Genomic DNA, 19,873 nt, shown 5'->3' on the forward strand with positions numbered 1-19,873 from the left:
TGCACCTAACGTAACTATGCAATATTGCACATTAATGATATGTCTACACAGCAAAGAAAAAACAGCGACTGGCCCATGCTAGCTGACTTGGGTTCACAGGGTTTGGGCTGCAAGGCTGTTTCATTACTGTGTAGACTTCTGGGCTCAGGCTGGAGCCTTGACTCTAGGACCCTATGGGCTCCTAGAGCAATGAAACAGCCCCACATCCTGAGCCCTGTGAGCCAGAGCGGGCTGGCAAGGGCCAGCCACAGGTTTTTCTTTGCTCTATAAACATACCCGAAGGGAGATATCCTTCTGGACATCCCCCATCCCAAAGGATCAGTTTACCTATTGTAACATGGTATTTGTTTATCATATTTGTTTTGAAATGGGTGAGTGGGGAGCCAAATAACCATGTGTACATTTCAACTTTAAACCAGTTCAGGGGAAGAAGATGGGGACAATTAAGATACACCACTAAAGTTTTAAATGCCCAGGCTTATGCAGTAGTTACTATTCCTATTATGGAATTAGTCAGTTAAAATTTTGTATTTTGCAGTATCCAACAGATGAGTCTGACTCTCAAATCTAAGGACTACATTCCTTTCCTAAGTAACGCATCTGTTTTCACTTACACGTTTCCATCTACCAGTTACATATTTGTTAAGCAGAAGAGTACTGGCAGGACGCAAAAAGAAAATACCTTTTTTCCCCCCAGTTTGAGACATCAGCAGTTTGGGGCAAAATTTCCAAGCAACGGTGCAATTTATTAATGTAAGTCATGTAGATAAATTCCAGAAAAATGTTTTTAAATTGCATTCCCCCACAAGCTTAAAACAAAGGCTAATGTCATTATTCTACAATTGCAAAATTCCAATTTTCAAGACGAAACAAGAATGAAACTGTACAGCAAGATGAAACCAGCCAAACAGTAGCAGAATGTTTCTTGTGCAATTCTACAATACAAAAATGAGACTGAGGATTTACCATCTGGCTCATGTTGTGCATCAACTAGTATCGCAATTTAGGTATATGGCTAGTTGGAGCAGCAGGTGGGGGCTTTCCCAATTCATCCCCAACTGACATTTTTTCCGTTAAACTGCCCTTCTTCTTTCAAGTGCACATGTAGCAGCCAACCCTGGAGATGACTGAGCAGAAAGTTTCCAGGAGTAATGTCTCACTAAGATGCCTGCTTGCATACCCACTTCACACATTCCATCCCGAGCCTGCCCTTGGAGTCTGACAGCATATTATGGAGATTGGAGTCTCAATCTCCATAAAGTTCCCATAGCCTTACATGCAGAGAGAGTTAACTTTAAAAACTGGGTTTCTTTTTCAAAAGTACAATTATCTTACCACTGGTCCTCCTTTTGAATTTGTTTTTTTAAACATGTATGCAACCATGCAACAGATGCATTAGTATCTATTTCTTTATAAAACTTACCAAGCAAAATAATCAGCAGCACTGATGTGATTACTACTTACACTGAAAACTCCTTTGCCCCAACTATAAACAAGTACTTTGTCAGCATTGAGCTCTGTATAAAACAGACAACAGGGTCCATTCACAGTCCACAATTCTAAACATTAATACTCTCAAGAGCTATACATATTATATATTATTTAGTATTACAGTATTTGGGGTTTTGAAAAGTACACTGCATTTTTCCTTATTTGATTCACAACCACTCCTCACAGTAAGTCATGACTGCTCAGTGAAGAGCGGAGAATACATGCATTTTATTTGACAAGTTTTACCACACCTTTTATACAACAGCCTCATGCCACATTTATTGCTTTATTTTTTAATAGCTTTGGCTGAAAGCCAGTATAGGGTGCAATGAAATGCTACTTTCTGCATCATAGTCACATTATAGAATTGGACATATACAAGGAGATAACATGATTTAGAAGATACAGTCTCTGGATTAGTGTCAGGGTCTGCAACATTGGTGAATAACTTAACCTCTAGAGAAGGGATCATCAGAGTAACACACCACATAGCCCCATCAGCTCACTCAAACAGAATCTGAATCAGCACCAAAGCAGCTAATGTCAAGGTGCTAATTTGTCAACATTGCTAATTAAATTATTGTGGCTGGCATTGCTGCTTCGCCCTGGGCCTGGCATGCAAGAGCAGCAGAACAATTCCAAAACCATAGGTTTGAGGGAGGGAAAAGAAGACCAACAAAATGGGGAATGAAGTGTGTCCTATGCTTGTGTTAGATGCCTGGTGGGATACCTGGTGACTAGGGATTCCTGGGTGACTTTGCAATACAAATGCATCAGATGACACCTGTAAGTCCTTCATGATAATTAATTAATACCGGAAATAAAAAGTGAATAAAAGCAGCACCAGAGAATCTGACAGAAAATGTCACAAAAAAGCTACAAAGTGTAATCATGTCAAATGAAATTTTGCTTTTTAAAAGTCTGTTTTAATCCCTACAACCATCTGCTTTAGCAGTATGGAAACTCTACTGTTAAATTTTACAGTAGAATGATTTAAGCTGATGCTCCTTTCTGCCAAATTGCTTGTCAGATGGGAAAATTATTGATAAACTTGGCTTTCTTTTTAATAGACTTATCTCACTCTGTGAAGGTATCTCCAAAGTACAAGAGAAAATAATCATGTGTGCTCTGTAAGACAGGATGGAATGCTCTATTTGGTGCATCTCAAGTGCCTTACACTCCAAATAAACCACACAGTGTTCAAGAGCACTTCAGATTACAAAATCCAGATCCATATTTTGTATCAAGAGATTCCACACCTAAATGTTCTGCAAACACTCACAGTGTCAGTATTCAAATTGCCCAAGAAAACATGTCATATGCCATTAACTCCCTTCTTTAACAGCTTGCTTTCTGCATTTTCACCACATCACACCATAAACATATTACTCCAAACACTTTTTGTCTTCATCTGCCTGTATAGCATGGCTAAACCCCAAATTAGGATACTGACAACAGATTTGAGTCAAACTGCATCCAGCTACTAGCATGGACAGGAATTAGTCTCGAGTTCTCTGCGGTGAATAGACTCCCCTGCCTTCCTAGAATTTATAGAATGCTGATTCTAGTACACGGCTTACGAATTATTATGTATTGATTTGGGAAGTCTATGAAGCTACAGGAGCTCTGTCTCTACACTGCTCCAAAATGCCTCCAAATGTTTGTTAGCTTATTCCAAGGACTTCCAGCCCTACTGGAGCTATAACCAAGACTCTCTATCCTCAGTCATCTTCCTCTTCCCCAAAGAACTTGACTGTCTCTTACTTGCGCTCCCTTTACAAGAGGCCTGGAAATGAGATATCCCTTCCTGAGATGGGTGGCATTTGAAGAGTATCTAAAAGGTGCTGGTGATTCAGCAGTTGGCCCACTTCTTTCCAGACCAATGGACTTCAGAGATTCCTGCTGAAACCAAGTAATGTGCAACATCCTACTGTGACACCATCCCTTGATACCCTAGTGAAAATCATACCTTACCGTTGTAGGTTTCATATCATGTGCAGCTTGAGTACTGAACAGAATCAGAGATTACAGAGTACCTTTCACTGACATCACCTCAACTATGTATTGTTGACTTTGTAAAATTTCATTTGTGTTATAATGTCCTGCTGAACAGCAAAGGCAGCCTTATTCATCTGAAATTTCCTAAGGAGGAAAGCCCGTAGAACACATTGCAACAGCTGTCTCTAGTGCAACAACAGGCATTCTTGAACAGGCATATCTATTTATTTATTATTTATATTTTTAGACTTTGAAGTATCTAATGTTAGCCCACTCATTGGGATAATGAAAACTGACAAGTATACTAAAAAACAACAACACACAAAACGAAACTTTCATGACCTGGATAATTAAATTTGATCCCAAAGTTAGCATATAAAACATGATGTCTCAATCATCTTCATTGTCCACTTACCAATACCAGAATAAACAATTTTATATGTATTTTCTGTAATTTCTGCTTTTTAGGACTATATGCTAGAACTTTTAGGAGAAGATGAAAACTCTGGAGTAGGAAAAAGTGTTGCTTTTTATGAGGAGGATTAGTACCTTCAAATCCCTAGCTTAAAATGGCTGAAAACAAAAACAAATCAGCCCAAAACAGAGATGTGAAAGCCACCACTTAAATAATTTCCAGAGTTTTATCTTCCATCTCAAGAACCATCCAGGTTAGTGGGATCTGTACAATTCATCAGGAATCAGTTGCTTGAGAGAGTTTACTGATACACTGTGCTCAGGCTAAAGAATAATGGGGGAACATATTCCCCATAGATTTTTACTTTCAACAGCAACATTCTGTTAATTGAGATCAATTGTTTGGTAAAGAACCATTTTTCTCCCACTTAATTTCAGTGACAACAAGGACTGGTCATCTTCTGGACACTTAGTTCAAATTTGTTCAGTTTTGTAACCAAATACAGTATAAAGCATCCTCTTAAGTGGCACTAATCAGTCAAGTAACAGTAACCTCTATTTCTTGCTTTTTAAAAAAATATAAACCAACACACAATGTGGCACAATTGGAAATATCTGTCCTGGAAGAAGTCAGTGCTAGAATGCCAAGAATGCACAGGTCAAGACTGAGATGCATTGGCATAGCTGTACAGTACATTTTCCTACATTGTATCAGTGGGTAACCTGTGCAATCAGTCTCAGTTTAATGAGCAAGAAAACTTCCGCAATGCAGCTTTATGAGTTTAAAGAAACAATTCCCTTGCTGGTTTCTGCTTGATCCCTTCAGAAATGTAAGCTAATTATATACATCTACAAGGCCTTTCTTAAAATAGAGCAAGTCAAACTCAGTTGTAGGTAAACCCCAGACTCCCCTCCTTAGAGTCAATTTGCACAGCTGGATAAAGCAGGCAAAAGGTCACAGAGTTTTAGATGAACAGTCAATGACAATATACCCAAACTTAAGACATATATATCTGAATGAAGTGACTCAGCTGGAGCTTGCTTGTATGAGGGCTGACTTTGGCCCACAGTATCAATTCCTGCATTTTCACTTCTGTTTCACATGCCTCCTCAGTCTCCATCCTGTCCATCCTCAACTTTTATTTTATAATCAGATACAAATAAATACTAAATAAAAGGATACCATCATGACTCTCTCTTGAGCCTTTAACAACCAAGCTTTTTGAAAGCTTCTCCACACAATGAAACATAGTACAAATTCCAAAAGGACAACATCTAAGATTAATAATGAGATACTTAGAAGGGCATGTCATCCACAACACAATATAAACAATGTGGCCTCATTTGAAAGTACTAACCATTGCACATACAAGGATTATGAGACCATTAAGCAGCAAAAGATGTAAAAACACTACTGGTTGTCCAACAAGGGAACAAAGCTTAAGGCTGCTACAACAAGGGTCTTGTTACTAGATTTCTGCATTTTTCTTTTGAATCTTTAAAAATTTTTTTTACTCTCCCAGGAAGACAATAGAATAGTACATCAGAGCAGTGGGTCCCAAGCACTGTCACATTGTAGAGCAACTGTTAATAGTGAGGCCATTTCATGAAGCACCTCCATTTTCATCCATCCAATCACACTGATAGGCACAAATCACACAGGCCACCCCACCTTCCTCCAGCACATGAGAGAGCACTCTCTCTCAGTTCCCCATCCAATCCATTTCCTTTCATATAAAATTAATTCTCCATCCTCCTTTCACTTAACAATAATTTTTCCAAATGAATTTCCCCAACTTTGCAATCAATTCTCACCAGCCTCAAGCAAATAAAAAAATAATCCCTTCCTTCCACCAGTTTTTAAAATCAGTTCTCAGCCTTCTTCCCTGCAATTCATAACCCCTGCAGACTCTTTGGCCTCCTTCCACATGCGGCCACTTACATGGACTGTTCATGTCCAGTTCTTTTCTAGCACTTGGGCCCCTTTATTTCCTCCTCTAAATCTTTCTGGGCCCAGCTTCCCAGCCCAGCCTCCTCCTTCCCCACTTCCCCTGTTATTCAGGACTCCCAATCCAGGCTCCTTTCTCCTCAGTCCCTACTACTTAAACTCCATTACCTCTCCAACCCTCTGCTTCTGGGTCCTCAGCCTAGTCCCTTCTTTCCTCACCAGGCCAATTTACCCTAAAGCAACCATTTTTTGGTGGCCTCAGAGTGCGGCCAACAACCCCTGCTGGTGGCCGCTCTGACAATTTTTCCAAGCCCAAGCCCTGCCACCCCAGGCTGAAGCCCAGAGCTGGAGCTCGCTGAGCACACACACTGACCCCATGTGTCTGCAGAGGCGCTGCTCAGAGCCCGCAGGAGGCTGTGTGGTGCAAGGCGCTGAGCAGCTGACGGTGCCAGCAAACACCAAGACAGCCAGGAGCAACAGCTGGGCATTGCAGGGAGGGAGGGACCACTACTTTCTCCCCTTCCCTCCCCCCCCCCGCCATCTCTCTGCCCAGGAGGCTGTCTTGGCCACAGAAAAATCCCCTGGTGGCTGCATGCGGCCATGATGGTCACATTTGAGAAATGCTGCCCTAAAGAATTGATGACCTGGTCCTCTGGTGACCTCCTCTAGCAATGGCACTCTCTTTGGCAGTGTCTCCCACCCGAGGATGTTTTTTGAGGGAACACTACTTCCTGCAGTCTCTCTCCTCAGTGAAGATTGTTCCCAACAACTCCCCCAGAGCCCCAGATCTTGGCAGCAGCTCCCGCAGGTGGCGGCAGCTTCATCCTATGGTAGCTCCTGTCCTGATAGTTGCCTCTTCATTTCTCAGTAGATGTAGTGGGAGCTTCCCTTGGCCTGCTGCCAAGGGCAATGGCTTCCACTTTATCCAGAGAGTGGCTGCTCTTGATTCTGGGAAGTGTGGAGGAGGCAGCTTCATTTATAGAGTAGTGGCAGATCTGGCTCCTGACTTTCAGGAGTCCTCGCTGGAGTTGTACACAAGAGGCAACACTATTATATGACTGCCCTGCTTTCTGTGGACCATCAGTGATCCAGAGATCAAAGTTTGGAAGGAAGACACTGAAGATAACAAATGCAGGATTTTTGTGTGGGTGCCTTTTTAACAAAATAAATAAGGACAACCACCTCGAAAGCAGCAGCCTATTGAGGTGGGAAGTCTTTTAAATTAAGGTGATAACATTTATAAATAATTTCTATCGAGCGTCAATGTTAAGCACAGAACTAGGCAGTATTCCCATCATTAGCATTTGCAGTATTGTGTTTTAAGAGGTATTACATGTCACCTATAGGAGGACTTTAATCTTCTTCCAGATATTTGTATTTCTTAGTTCTTAGGCAGAATAGAATCCTAACTGTTCTTCAGGTTGGAATACTTTGAAAGCTCTAACTGTGCAGAGGGAACAATAAAAGGAAAGGAGTAAAAAAAAATACCACTTGGCAAACAAACATATTAAGTTGCAAAGTATTCAGCTTGTGTACTTTGTAGTAGGGTGGTCTTACAAGGTCCTTCCCAGCTAAATTTTTCTGAAAGATCTACTATTTAGCGCAATCTGGTCCACTTAAAGGTCAAACATTTTCTCTTCAGAAGTACTGTTAGGAGCCTCAGGGATGTCATCTCTGACAAGTTTGTTTTAGTACTATCCAGAAAGGTTAACTCCATAAGGCGCAGGTAAATCCTTCCCACCTTTCCTTCTGTTTGGTGGTGAAATTTTAACAAGAGGCTCCCAGGACCTGCTATAAAACATCAATAAGGGAAACAACCTAAAGAGAGTTACTACAATCTGTAAAGAAAAATCTCTGCAATTAATAACTTCAAAAAAAATGTTGACACTGGGAGGAGCATTACAACACATATTGTTAGTAATAAAATGTAATCCACTAAAAGTGAACATCAGCAAACGACAGTGTATGCAGTAGTTCAAAATACTACACGTTCAAAACCATGCCTGTCTTCATCTTAAAAAAAAGTAAGTGGCTGATTTTCTCATGGAAGTTTCTTCAGAAAGAGGAGGCTTATTTTATAAAATGTTATTGACTTGGAGTCAAAAGTGTTCCAGAGTTTAAGGAATATTGTGAATGTTTTCAGTGCTTCAGTCTGGAAAATGCCAATAATTCTGCATCTAACTGGTTCACACTAGAAAGTACGCTAAGAACACACTCTTGAAATGAGACGCACCCAAATTTTATAATTGTGTTCTCCAGCTTTCTAACTCATTTGATCTCTGAACTCCAAATCATTCTTTCTTCTGGTGCAGGTGCGAAGTAAGATTACTGCTTCCCTGAAAAGCACTACTATAGAATATCAGAGCAAATTATGAATGCCTAGCATTTCCACTACTAGCACATTTTGAAAGAAGGTTTTTACTTTTTACCTCCTAAAATAATTCAGTTATAATAGGTCAATTCATGTCAGGAGACATTTGTAAAACAGGGTATCTTCTCAAAGGAGAAGTTTATAACAGACTTCAGTGGATGTGGGAACTAAAGTACAATAAAAAGATAACGAAAGAGCTTAATCCCAAGTAGCTCCACTAACTTCCTAAAATCTTCATGATTTTAGTAAATTAGTTGGACAATGCCTGTATGCATACAGACCCCTGAGCATCCGTGGTGATAAGTACCACTAATGAAACAAACCACCTATAATCTATTTGTTCTAACCAGTTCACTGTCCTGCTGAAAATAGACTAAGCGAGTAGCAAAGGATTACTTTACATCTTGAGTACTGACAGTTTATTCAGACCGTATGCTCTTCAGGGCAGGAACACATCTTTATACCTGTCTGCAAAAGGTCCAAGCTCATTGTTGGTGCTGTACAAATATTACTGACAATGTAAAGGTTTTAGATACCCCACATCCTCTCCAGAAAAGTTAGAATATTTAATTTGTTATAATGAACGTTTGGCCTGACACGAATCTTGAATAAAAAGTTAAGTAACATGGGGCAAAGTTACTTATATACGTTGTAAGCGAGGAGTCCTAACTCTAAATAGCTTAAAGTGGTTTGGATGAACCCATTCATTATGTTCACACAAGACTTTTTATACACATTCCAGTGAATAGCAGGAGCACCACTGACTCACTGTCTTCCTGGCTTCATTGCTACTGAACTTCGGCAAAATGCCATTAATGACTCAGACATTTATTTATTTATTTGTCCTTTATTTTTAGACTAATGGGAACTTTATGAATTCCTTCCCTGCCTTCTAAGAGCAAATGCCACTTAGCTTTGATCCTGAAAAACAGTGTTTTAGAATAAAAGCTCAGGTAATTTCATCTATTTCTAATTATATATAGGTTGTGAGGTTTTTTGCTTTTATTGATATACAGTATTTACACATTGGGTTTTATACAGAAAGTGATTAAAACTATTACAATGTTTTCTAGAATGAATGTATTTGCCGAGACTATTTAAAGAAATCCCAAGCATAGAAATTAAAATAGATATGAATCTATTCTCATTTACAGTCTAGCGCATACTAAAGAAAAAAAATATATCCACCCCAATGTTAACTATCTTCAAGGATATAAAATACCTTCATTCTCTTTTAAATGGCAAACTATTTAGGAAAAAAATATGATTTGCATATGTGAGATTACAAATTGCAATATTTGGAATTGTGAAGAGCTTTTGGATATCTTGAGACCTGAAAATCCCTCTCTACCTACTGCGTACTCTTGCAGTTAGCTCAAAATATCTAAGGGAAATATTCATAGCATGCTGCAAAATCTTTTAGTATTGAGAAGTTCCACATAAACCACTGTGCTTTCAGATGAAACTATATCTCTTGCATCCGACAAAGTGGGTATTCACCCACGAAAGCTCATGCTCCAAAACGACTGTTAGTCTATAAGGTGCCACAGGATTCTTTGCTGCTTTCTCTTGAGATGGTCATTCTTTATAAAAACTTGTGAAGACAATGGAGGTATTTATATTCATTAGGTTTCATGTCATTAATGGGAGATTTGATTTTCATCTTTATCTAAACAGTTTATTTCCCTGAAGGGGACATCAGGGATATCATTTGCTTTTATGAGCTTATTTACTATTCTAAATACCATCACTTAAACCCTTAGCATTTTATTATAAAATTGTATTGTGAACATTTTCCAGTATGTCCCAATGCACATCCAGATATTATTAATGTATGTTTCTTTAACTTTTTTTTTGGACAACAGAAAAGAGAGATGAGAGAAAAGCTTAGCAGGAGGCCTGGCCTGGCACAAATACACTCAGTAGGGCATGTAAAGAACTAATACTGTAGGCTTCTCAAGCATTTCCACATGCGTTCTCAAGAGGATTATTTTTCCCTTGTGAAACAGAAGTCTAAAGGGACTTCCTGCCCTAAGCATCAACAGCAACAAACCAGATTTAAATTGACAACACTGCAAACAATTTTAAACTGACTTGCTTCCAGCCTGAAATCATGTGCTTGTTTTATAGTCTATTCATTTTTCTTCAAAGTTACAGAACACTAAATTCCTGTTTCCGTTTAGACTTTTAGTAAAATGGAATAAGATTTATTTTATTTTTCTAATACTGTTGCAACAAAAACCTCATGTTACATACTTTTAATTGGGAATTTTTATACAAAGAGAACATGTATCACAAACAGGCAAATGAAGCTAGCTTTTTTCTTTTTAAACATGAAGATAATACTTTAACATTTGTTTCCTTGTTTCCAGTAATATAAATGGAACATGAAAGTGCTAGCAATATTTTCAATTTATGCTCCCATTTTAGTTAATGGTAACATTGACAGAAAGTGAAAACAGATATGGAGGTAAAGAAAACTAGAATGTTCACAAAATAGAAATCTTAACAGTGTTTAGCCTTCGTATTACTGAGAAGTTACAGCCATGCAGAGACAAATGTGAGCAAATTAATGCAGCGTATGGTGAGAACAATTAGTATAATTTTTCATTCCTTCTATACTACAGTATACATGATAGCTAAATCTGAGTTCAGGAACCCCACTGTCAAAGACTGGCTTAAGATTTCTCAAATTTGATAATTCTGGAAAAATGTTTCTGTACCTGTAAGAATGATGAAAACTTGTATGCTCGTATGTTTAACCAAACTATACTTTTTCTTTTGTACAAAGACTGGAATATATTTCACAGTTATACATTGTTATACATTGACATACAAGAAATCTCACCTCAAGCAACACTTAGTGTAGCTTTTAATTTTGAATAAAAACATAAAATGTAATATTTAATGTCTTATCTTTAAATTAAAAAACACAGTCATTGAAATTATGTTGATTTCAGAGACTTGTATTTTAAGTCTATGTACACTATGATCTCCAGGCTGAGCAAGAATGCACCTATGGGTTAGCACTCCCAGGAGTTCTACCAGAGCCACCTAAACTAATTCCCTCTGCCACATCTATACATTTGGGAGAAGTGCTTTAAAAGACGTTCCAGGTTGTGGGACATATGCTACCTCATGTGACTCAGTCAGCCAGTGAGAAACTGAAGGGGGCCATACAGCAGACACTCTGAAATGGGCAAGATAGTGAGATCAAGGCCCAGTTGAACTAGAGGTATAGAGGGTTTTTTTTGTTGTTTTTTTTGTAAGAGAGTACTGTGACTCTTTCAGTCTCTCTTCATTTTGTCCAATAAGTCTAGAGAATTAGAAACAGGAAGCTTAGACAACGTAGTGAATGCAGTATAGAGAAACAAAGCAATTATACATATTTTCCTAACTAAAAATTATGCAGACCTTGTTTTACTTTAGTTTTTTCCCCTCAGATTTTTTCTAAACCAATTTAGGAGACTAATTGCACAAAATAATTACTATGTTCCGTAATGTACGCCATGTTGGTCTCAGGATATTATTGATACAAGGTGGTTGAAGTAATATCTTTTACTGGATCAACTTCTGTTGGTGAAAGAAACACCAACCTTACCACCATGGAAGTCACCTACCTATATACACCAACATCACTCAATGATGGCATCGCTGCCCGCCTCATATATTGACCAGATAATGGACAACCCTGAGATATCTACCCCAATCACATGGTCAAACTCATCCATTTCATTCTCACACACAACGATTTTACAGTCAAGAACAAAACACTTTGTCCAAATTATAAGGATAGCCATGGATACAAGGATGGCTACCCAGTATGCCAACCACTTTGTGGGCCACCTTGAAGAAGAATTTCTGGTTGAATGCACCATAAAACCAATGATATACTTGAGCTACATTGATGATATTTCATTCTCTGGAGGAATAACCTAAACTCCCTCACAGGATTTCCACCACAACTTCAATAACCCTACCACCAATCATAGAATCATAGAATATCAGGGTTGGAAGGGATCTCAGGAGGTCATCTAGTCCAACCCCCTGCTCAAAGCAGGACCAATTCCCAACTAAATCATCCCAGCCAGGGCTTTGTCAAGCCTGACCTTAAAAACCTCTAAGGAAGGAGATTCCACCACCTCCCTAGGTAACCCATTCCAGTGCTTCACCACTCTCCGAGTGAAAAAGTTTTTCCTAATATCCAACCTAAACCTCCCCTACTGCAACTTGAGACCATTAGTCCTTGTTCTGTCATCAGGTACCACTGAAAACAGTCTAGATCCATCCTCTTTGGAACCCCTTTTCAGGTAGTTGAATGCAGCTATCAAATCCCCCCTCATTCTTCTCTTCTGCAGACTAAACAATCCCAGTTCCCTCAGCCTCTCCTCATAAGTCATGTGCTCCAGCCCCCTAATCATTTTTGTTGCCCTCCGCTGGACTCTTTCCAATTTTCTACATCCTTCTTGTAGTGTGGGGCCCAAAACTGGACACAGTACTCCAGATGAGGCCTCACCAATGTCAAATAGAGGGGAATGATCACGTCCCTCGATCTGCTGGCAATGCCCCTACTTATACAGCCCAAAATGCCGTTAGCCTTCTTGGCAACAAGGGCACACTGTTAACTCATATCCAGCTTCTCGTCCACTATAACCCTTAGGTCCTTTTCTGCAGAACTGTAGTAGGATTCAAGTGGTTCCAAGTAGTAACGACAGAACAAAGTGAATTACCAAGCAAAATAAAACAAAACACGCAAATCTAAGCCTAATACAGTAATACAATTGAATACAGATAAAATCTCACCCTGAAAGATGTTTCCATAAGTCTCTTTCACAGACTGGATGCCTTCCTAGTCTGGGCACAATCCTTTCCCCTGGTACAGCCCTTGTTCCAGCTCAGGTGGTAGCTAGGGGATTCCTCATGATGGCTGTCTCACTTTGTTCTGTTCCACCCATTTATATATTTTTTGGGTAAGGTGGGAATCCTTTGTCCCTCTTTGGGTTCCCACCCCCTTCTTCTCAATGGAAAGGTACCAGGTTAAAGATGGATTCCATTTCAGGTGACATGATCACATGTCACTGTAAGACTTCATTACCCACAAGCCAGGACACACGTATACAAGAAGACTTACAAGTACTGTAAAACAGCCATCTGCAGTCAATTGTCCTGGTTGATGGGAGTCATCAAGATTCCAAACCAACATTAATGGCCCACATTGTGCATAATTACAGTAGGCCCTCAGAGTTATATTTCATATTTCTAGTTTCAGATACAAGAGTGGTACATTTATACAAATAGGATGACTGCACTCAGTAGATTATAAGCTTTTCAATGATACCTTACAAGAGACCTTTTGCATGAAGCATATTTATATTCACACCCATTAGCATATTTTCATAAAATCATATAGAATGTGTCACAACCACTATAGCTATTTCTGGGGGAAGGGATTAATAGCAATGCTGAAAAACAGGATTAACTATAAAAAGAGGGTCTGAAATGGCCGCCTCAAACTCTTGCCTCCTCTGCTGAAAATATGGAGGCTTGCTATGTCTCCTACTTTTATGTCTCACCATTTGTCAGAGAAAAGAACAAGGAGGGGAGAGAGCAGGGCTTTAAACAAATGATAGGAAAATGATCAACTGACATTGCAGGCCTCTTGACCACAGGGAGAGGATGACTTTGTGAGGACAGCTCCTCTTACTGCTATCCTTACAACGGACCACTGTTAGGCCAAATCTACACTTAAACATTTTTCTGGTATAGCAGTTAGGGGAGTGATTTTTTTTTTTAAACACAATATTTCCACAATGGCAAAAGCCCTATTCTAGATGGAGTTATACCACCCAAAAAGTGCTTTTGATGGTATAGTTTATTTCCTTTGGGGATCCAGTATAAACTATATTGGGAGAGTTTGCTGGTATAGCTGTACTGGCAAACCTACTGTGCTACAGACAAGTTCTAAGTCTATTCCGTTAGGTGTCCTTATGGGCATGAAACTGTTTTTAGTTTCTCGGAAAACCTCTGCTATGCTCAAAAAATTCTCCTCTCTACATCCCTGCAACAAACTGAGGTAAGCAGCTTAGGCACCTTTTCTTGTTTTTTTCCCCCTCACACCTCTCTTCTCTGAGTTTACTCCTCAGATATTTCTTCACATGTGAGTGAGCAGTTCAGGCTTTCCTCTTCTGCCGTCCAATCAATGTACCAAGCTTAATGAATTCTTCAGCTATTTTTTTCTCTTAGGAAGTTGGGTGCAGAACATTTCTGTTCTCTTTAGCTCTTTATTGTCAACTTTTCCTGCTGTCTATTGGGTGTGCACTTCCCCAGAGGGCTGAAATCTCTCAATGACCTACTAGCTACAGCTTTCTCTTCTTAACTGCATCTCCTTTCTTGTAGAATCTGGGAGATGTCTTTGGGAGCCTGAATGATCATTTTAGTGCAGACGACCCAACCTCAGATAGCCATCAATAGAATATGAGACTATGTTTACCCTACAGACCTTACAGTGGTACAGCTATACTGCTACAGCTGTGCCGCTGTAAGGTCTCACTAGTAGCTGCTCTTTGCTGGCAGGAGAGAACCACGCCAATGAGCGGCATTAGCTATGTCGGCAGGAGAGCCTCTCCATGCCAGCACTTTTGTCAGTGAAACTATGTCGGTCAGGAGTGTGTTTTTTCACACCCCTGACTCACAAAAGTTTTACTGACAAAAGTGGTAGTATAGACAAAGCCTAAGGGTACGTCTACCCGGATCGGCGGGCAGCGATCGATCCAGCAGGGGTCGATTTATCATGTCTAGTCTAGATGCAATAACTCGACCCCTGAGTGCTCTCCCATCAACTCCTGTACTCCACTGCCACGAGAGGTGCAGGCGGAGTCGACGGGGGAGCAGCAGCAGTCAGCTCATTGTGGTGAAGACGCCACGGTAAGTCGATTTAAGTACGTCCACTTCAGCTACATTATTCAAGTAGCTGAAGTTGCGTAACTTAGATTGATTCTCCACACAGTGTAGACCAGGCCTAAGGCTACACTGAGGATTTCACAGAAATTGTGTACCATTTCACCAATAGAAATGAAGCTCCAACAAGGTTAACTGTGGTAGAGGCACGAGTGTAGTTCAGCTGCAGGCATTTTTACCATTGTTGCTAGTACCAGAGGAGCTGTGTCAGTGCTAAAGTATCTGTGGGAGATTTCCCTAAAATCCTCAGTGTCGTCAGGGATTATAATCACACTGCATGCACAGTAGTATCAGAATGCTATAAAGAAATAAGCAAGCAGTTAATAGTAATTGCTGTGGGTTCTCTTCTCTCCTCCCATCTCATCCTGCGGAGAGGTAATTTGTATTAGATTTGTGTTTTCTGGACTGAAAACTAAATAAAAGATCATGCTCAATTCAACAGCAGATATCAATTACTCCAACCAATTTGTTAACATCATGCTTTAATCATAGTTACCATAATAACTTATTTCCACCTACTATTATTTTCACTCCCTCCTTACAGGTACTAACATCTTAAAACTAGATGTTAAAATACAAATGTTGTTAACTGTGTTATAAATTAGATTAATACCCATTATTAATAATGTTATATTAATAAAAATGAGAAGCTTAATTTACATTCACTAATTGTATTCTGATGATACTTTACATCCATCTTTCTTAGGTTCCACAATAAATGAGCTAATCTGTTTCCCTTTTGTTTTAGTTTTTAGTCAATTTCATCGTCAAGTCCTCCTACTATGGCAAGGCTTCATTAGTTGGATTACAAGGGTGGGTTAGGGACTCATGGTTCATGGCACATGTCTATCATTTCTCGGGCATAAACGTGGCTGTTAGCAGGATGAGCCTACTTTGATTAAAAAGTTTGTTCGCTCCAGCCAGGGATCTTTGAGACTGCATCATGTACTATATGCTTATTTGTGTCATTCATGGGGGTTGGCACTTGACAAAGTAGGGATTTTAATGTGTGTATTAATAAAACAATAATTGCTGCCAAGAACATGAATGTTTAGTAGTTTAGATAAACCATTTAGCATTCAAGAAAACAAAACCAAAATCTCATTTATAATTTTTAATGGATTAAGTACAAATTAAAATGTCTCCAGGAAAGCGCAAATCATTTGTTAGTCTATTAGCAAAGTTGTTCTATAAGATGAACACAAACTAAACAACATGGATCACAAAGATTCTTCATTTAACTAAGAATTGGAATTGGCAAGTCAATTCTTTCTGCAGTGATTAATAATATATTCAAACCAACAGCTGAAAGAATTTTCCATTAGCAGATACTACATCTTTTTCTTTCCCTCACCAATTTCAAGCTTGCAGTTTGTTTAAAATAAAATCTTGGCTATAATAATGATGTTTTAGAATGTGGTCCAATATGATTGATCTGCCCTCATTCTTTTGGCAACTTAAGTTAAATATTTCTGTCAATTTTATAATTTAATATGATTTGCAGTAATAAGGGATGACGGTCCAGATTTTACATCTAAATAAAGTGCTTTATGTGTGTGTCTAAAAATGTTTTATCCTGGTTGTGCTAAAAGCCTTAACTATGAAATAAATTAATTTTTAAAGTATTTTTTGAACTCTTTCTAAAAGCTTTGGGATCGAAACCCGTGTTAAAAGGGTTACTTTTCTGTGAATTCACTCAGGGTTACTTTCTTTAATTAGGTGTCATTGACATGTATTTAACATATGTTTTTTACACAAAATGTCATCCAGTACCAACGTCCATGATAAAAAAACCTTGGAAAATATCACTACATAGTGCAGTCAGAATATTGTCATATTGTGCCTTCTTTCAAATTCTATCAGAAATCTACCACCTTTCCCCGATCCTTCAAAACAAAACCTTAGAAGTCTATTTATTATGTGGTTCTGTGAGTTGTGCTTCTTTTTAAGGTTAAACTGAATTTTGCATTTAAAAACAGGAATGTAACCACTTTACTATGTATGACAAATACTGTGTATTCTCTCCAAAATTACAGCACTTTTGAGTACACAGATTTTCTGGGAATTTACAGGTAAATCAGTTTCTGAATTAAAATAAATATAAAAAACAGGTCATTAAAAAAATTTCACAGCTGGAGTTTGACCATTTCCTCCCACAAAAATCTTAATGTAATAACAGAGATGCGGAATTCTCATAAAGTTAACACTCACTGAAGTCTCATGTATTGACTATGGTTAGAGACTTTTTCTCTTACAAGCAGCAGTAAAAAGAGAAAAGAGGGTTTGTGCACTATATTTAACCTCATAAAGATGTTGGGTTTTGAGAGAGATGCTCAATTCTAATTCCAAAGCACTGGGAAAACACATGCCTCTTCAGCAAACAGGTTTTTTTTTCTTTTTTTCTTACTTCTTCTGAACGGCCTCTATACTTTATAAGCCTGTGAAGCTTCAGAAATTCTGAAATGCAATTTGGAGATGCCAGCTTCCTTTCTTTCTTTAACAGGTTTCATCATAGAGACCAAAACCTCTCAGATCCTCAGAAAGTTTTTATTTATTTATTTTACTCAAATAAACTCTAAAAGAATACCTTTCTTTTTTTAACTCACATAGTACTGAAATCCATAAAATGATTTTAAAAAGAGTCCATTTTAACCCTTCATCTCAGACTCTCGATTTGGTTTTGTGAATGGTTTTGAATTAAACAAGATATAGGCACAGCCTGGCAGCTTCAGACTATTAAGAATGAACCCTTCAAAATGTGTTGGATTCTAAAAGGAATTTCATTGATTCCTTAGGGTGACAAATATAGTTGTACTTTTAACCCTGCAACTCTAAACTTACAATGTTAAGATGAACAAGAGACTGGACCAAAGAAAAATGTCTTAATATTTCATATTCCTGGAACTTGGTATCCCAGGTTCTCTTTTAAATGCAGATTTTCAGCCTTGAAGTTCACTTGAATACCATAGGGTTTGGAAACCCCCTCAACCCCCACACCCTGGTGATGCATGTTGCCTTAAATAATAGTTCATTAATAGCTTACATTATCAGAGCTCCAAAGTCTTTTTTTTTTACATCCAAATCACTGAACAGACTTTCAGCCCTAGAAATGGATACTTAAAAATTCAACAAATACTTGCTCAGAGAAAAAGAAAAGTTTGTTTCACTTGTGTTCATGCCCCTTTCTGTGAATATTCTAGTGAACTAAGCAGGGTGGATTTGATTTAAATCACTAGTCAGGAAGACTCGATTTATTCATGGATTTCACATAAAAGTGCATTCTGGAATATGCTGCTCAAACAGTTTCACTTTTGTTTCTACTGCCTGTCCCTTCCTTCTCACATTTATCTCCAGACTTCTTCTCCTTATCCAGATCTATTCCGTCCCCAACAATCTTTTATTAGTTGAACTTTTTGAAACTTTGCACCTTTAGAGAGAGGTAAGGGATTGACTCTGTGTACACAAATTTGTAGAGGGACAATAGGGTTGAGGTCTGTTATTTCTCACCTCTATATATTATTTATTTATTTAAAATTTTTTTTACTGTTAACAAGTATGTTATCTCTGGAGAGACAAATCCACAGTTTGAGAACTGCAATACTAAGCATCTCTGATGGTATCTTCTAGACTGAGCACTGAGTCCCATTGGATAGATAGAAAGATTAACCTAAATAATCTATACAGAAGCCCCTGTAACTCCATATAATTGGGTCCCTAATCCATGAACTATTGGAACTCATTTACAAAATTTTTCTTAAACATTACATGAATATATTGTCTCATACTATAGAATTAGAATTTATAATTCCCATTCCATGTTGAGATATCTTTGAGCTATAATGTATCTTAATTAAAACCATCTTTAGATGGGTTTTTCCCTCAAAAAGCATTATCAAAAATCTGATTTAAATAAAAAAACATGAATAATTCCATTGACATCAATGAGACTACCCACACAATTAAGCATCTTGCCAAATCAGGTTCCAATTTACCACCAGAAATTTTTGCCAAAAGAACAACTTCTAATGATGACAGAAAACATTCAAAGAAAGTGGACTTTGAATTTGCCTTCATTGATGTTTTTACTAGAAAGCTGATCTAAATGATCTAAATGACTCATCCCCATTCAGGAAATAAATATGCCATGTGACCTATATCTCCAGTCAAAAGAGCAAACCGATTATGAGAAAACTACAAACCAGGAATTATTTGCAGAAATTATGCAAAGAATAATTCTGAATAAATTTGAGAAAAATCAAACTGCTGTCAGACAATTCAGAGAGACTGAAAGATTCTATCAAATTATTTGAAACCTTACCTGTCCTCTAACTAGTTCCTTGAGAGCATGTGCATGCTCTATTTGGTATAAGGACTACAAAAAAGTCTATTTGGTCATTGGAGTGATTTTAGAATTAAATAATTTCAGCAGCTTTTATTTTTGCATTCCTAGACATGTGGTGTTTATAGTAACCAAAATGGCTCACCCTGGGTTTCATCCGTTTGAAAGGCTCTTGAATAATACACACACACAAATAAATAAATAATCGGACTTCATCTCTGATCTTTAACATTTAATCATGCAGCTAAAAAATGCTCTTCAAAATATTTCTGAAGTCTTGAAACAGGAAGGTGACTAAATTCTTTGTCTTCTAAAAATGTCCATGGTGCAGCTCCTCTGGTAGTAACAATGGTGG

The 19,873-nt window shown here is 38.3% G+C and overlaps 2 protein-coding genes across 19 annotated transcripts in view; one reads left to right on the forward strand and one right to left on the reverse strand.

Annotated features, from left to right (window-relative positions):
- The window catches only part of MCPH1 (microcephalin 1), a 220,104-nt gene that overhangs the window by 62,655 nt on the left and 137,576 nt on the right, over window positions 1–19,873 (reverse strand). The gene's annotated exons all lie outside the window — the stretch shown is intronic.
- The window catches only part of ANGPT2 (angiopoietin 2), an 81,059-nt gene that overhangs the window by 11,833 nt on the left and 49,353 nt on the right, over window positions 1–19,873 (forward strand). The gene's annotated exons all lie outside the window — the stretch shown is intronic.

The sequence above is a fragment of the Mauremys reevesii genome, linkage group 3 (genome assembly GCF_016161935.1).
Source record: "Mauremys reevesii isolate NIE-2019 linkage group 3, ASM1616193v1, whole genome shotgun sequence".
Classification (NCBI taxonomy): domain Eukaryota; kingdom Metazoa; phylum Chordata; order Testudines; family Geoemydidae; genus Mauremys; species Mauremys reevesii.